The sequence below is a fragment of the Furipterus horrens genome, unplaced genomic scaffold (genome assembly GCF_987537825.1).
Source record: "Furipterus horrens unplaced genomic scaffold, mFurHor1.1.pri manual_scaffold_3, whole genome shotgun sequence".
NCBI classification, from domain to species: Eukaryota; Metazoa; Chordata; class Mammalia; order Chiroptera; family Furipteridae; genus Furipterus; species Furipterus horrens.
This window is the reverse complement of record NW_028327173.1, coordinates 192,338,128-192,341,656: the sequence shown is the minus strand read 5'-3', so window position 1 is coordinate 192,341,656 and position 3,529 is coordinate 192,338,128.

Here is a 3,529-nt window from a genome sequence, read left to right as displayed (position 1 = left end):
AAAGGTCTGTAGAACTCTCTGTTCACCCTCCACCCCTGCCAGCTCTTCCTTGGTTGTTTCTGGGGGCCCTGAGGTATGTCCCATTGGCTCATGGGCAGACCCATGATGCTTCCGCACTGCACCCTCCCCATTGGTGGCCTAACTCTTCACAGCCCCTGACAGGGGATGTCTCCTCAGCACGTGTGTCCTCTCTAAGAACACTGCCCTTGTAATGCTCACTCCAGTTGTCCTGCTGGGCACAGCATCCTCTCCCAGGGCCACCCTAAGCCACCAACTCGCCGAAGTGGAGGGTGGGATGGAGCAGTGGGAAACAATGATCTTCTCACCAGTGGGCTGTGCTTTGCTACATGTTTTTGTCAGTTTTGTCCCAAAGCAAAACTGCTGTATCATTAGCTGCTCAAAGGTCTACATCGTTACTCCTCTCTCTGTTGCTGCACTCACTCCTCCCTCGCTCAGGTCAGGACGGGGATGGCAGCTCAGCAGTTCCTTTCTTTACTCTCTTATCTTTCTTTCCAGGAGCTGGGCAGCCACACAGACAATGCCCACAGCAAAACAAATAAAACAAAACCTTTCTACTTCAATAAAAAATAAAAGTGTGCCAAGCGATGCAAGTAGATACTAATACTACCCTGGGCTGGGGGTGGGGAGAGTGTTTCATAAACTCCATTCCATAATTTATAACTTGGAAATGAGGTAAAGATACCCCCCGGGGGGGACATGATGCACAAGAGCTCCCATCACATGGGCAATTTGTGAGAATGGCATTTCAAGAGAAATTAGAATGGTTGCAGTCCAAAACTTGACATGGTTTTGTCAAACAGCAATTTTGCTCTATAAGAATTTTCTCTGTAAACTCTAAGACTCTAATCCATTCCCTCACATCCCCAGCAACCCCCCCCCAAAAAAAAACAACTAACACAAGACAAACTATTTAGATCCAGATAATGCAAAAGACAACAATAGAAGTGGGATTGCCCTAAATGTATACTTTACAGTATGGCAGACAGAGCCTAGGATGTGGCATTAATAATCTCAGTAGAGGCCTGGCTCTGTCACTTATAAGTTGGGGTCCCCTGGGAAAGTGAGTCCCTTTATCTCTCTGGATGGCTATTTCTTCTCTCTGAAATGGAGTGATGGTAATGTCTGCCTTCCTTTCCAGGTTGTGAGAATGGGAAGCAATCCTGTAGGTGAGCATGCTTTGCAGATAGTAAAGTGTTGGTTATCCTCTAAGGGTAAGGTGGAAGAAGTCACAGCAGCTCAGTCACATCCAAGTGGCCTTCATGGGCTGATGGGGTCTTTCCAGGGCTGGCTCTGAGCTTATACATCATGCCACCTTATGTCTCCGGCACAAAGGTAAGGCCCGGAACTGACAGGACCCATCTTGATACATTACCTTGTCTAAGGCACAGTGGAAAAACAATCCAATCTGGAGAAGCCAGCCTTAGACCCGGAGAGAATGGGAACGACCATGACTAGGTGACTGTATGCGTGCTCACTGCTCCCGAGCATCAAATTCCCTTTCCCAGCAGGAACCAACTCCTCTGAGTCACTTTTCATTTCAGTATCATTGCTGTTTTCCCCGACAATATCATCCTTCATGCCAAGGGCATGTCTTTTTTTTTTTTTTTTTTTTTTTTAATCTTATTTTTGCAGTGTATCTTAAAAGAATGAGTAATTCACTATTATCTCTGGGATGTTTTTCTAGCCACAACACCGTCTCCTCAAGTTTTAGTGCTGGCACTTTCTTGATTTTACCAGAGGATCCTACACGTGCAGGCTGTGACAAATACCAGCACTGCTGAAACCAGGAAGAGCAGAGCCTCTGCCTGGAGCCCATTTCCCACCAGCACAAAAATTTATTATAATAAAAAAAGGAATGACATATTGTGTTGTGTCCTTGGAAAGTTCAGCTTCTGTCACTAAATACATGACTTTGGTCATAACTGGCATCTCCCAAAGACTCAACCCCAGCAGCAAAGACTGCTCTGAGTCTAGGCATCCCTCACCATCTCCCAAACTTTGAGCCAGACCCATGAACCTGAGTTGGGGTGCTTTGAAGCTCTCTACATTGGATGATGATTGAAGCTACAATAGCAGGTGGATGCGCTATTTTATTGTTGCTCTTAAGGACTGGCCTTAAATTGAATTTGATATAAAGGTTTTGCTGATGCGGAATCTTGCCCCATCTCCCACTCAGAACCTTCTCCCTGTTTCTGTATAATATTTGGTCCATTTCTCACCCATTCATGACTCCTTTTCTGGCCCTCTTGCTCATGGTAGTGTGGCAGCTGCCAACTTCCCAACTGCATGTGTAAAGAGTTGCTGGCATCATGCTCCCTACGACCTGGTCGAGGGTTAGAGGCCGCAGGGCAGGACTTGTGCTCTGTTGCATGAAAAATGGGACTTTTCAGTAATAGGGCCTACCCAGGTTCTGGAAAACAAGTCAGCAACTAACTTCACACCTTCTTCAAATGGTGAAAGGCACTGTTGGAACTGACTTTTATGGTGTAAGTATATTCTAAGTTCAAAATTGAGTGTTCTATTGCCATTGCTACTTGTTTAAAAGCCCCTCTTTTGGCACTAGCTTTCACCAGCGGGGTACCTGTGACTGGAAACACGTAGAATCTGTATCAAATGAACACAAAATATCACTTCTATATAACATGCAATTTCTAGAACATGGACTGAATTTCAGTAAACATCAAACAATTGATAGGCTGCCATAAAGGCAAGTAAAGGCTGAAACAGACCATTGGCACAGCACAGTGTTCCTGAACGAATATTATGTGTCCAGTGTTTAGTCAACAGAATGGTGTGATACCATTGTCTTCTTATGGTTGGAGATATGAAACTGTGAAGCGATGGCTGCTGGATCCAAACAGGAAGGGATGCTGCTTGGCCACAAAGAAGAATCTTCATGTGCATAGATTAAACAATAATTACATAAGCAGCTCTTTCTCTACCCATTACTCTAAATCTTCATTGATAAATCACTATGTCTCATATGCACGTATGAATTTTATAATGCATTAATTTTAAAATAATATATATATTTTTTGTATAGACATGATCCCCACAAAAATATTTTCCTGGGACCGAACTTATGGTGACTCCTGATGACTACCGCCTGGCCAGTGGCATGATGGATTTCAGAGATATTAGAATATGAAAAAAAAATTATCTTAAAAGAGTTGAAATGCAATAATTTAGTGGCTTAGAAAAGACAGAAGTTTCTTTCCTTTTCATTCGAAGTACTCATTCCAGCTGGAAGGAGGCTCTGCTCCATGTGGTCATTCAGGGATCCAGGTCCCTTGAATCTTTCTTTGTCATTCCCTAGGTAATCGTCCTCACTTGCCTGGTCAAAGCTGCATCTCAGGCAAGTTCGTGTTCTAATTCAAGGGAAGGGGAGTGAGTGTGGATGAGGCAGGCTCACTATCCTAAGGCATAAGCCATCTCTTCTGTTCATATAGTGCACAGTTAATCACATGGTCACAATTAGAAAATGCTGTACCCAGCTTGGCAGCTATGG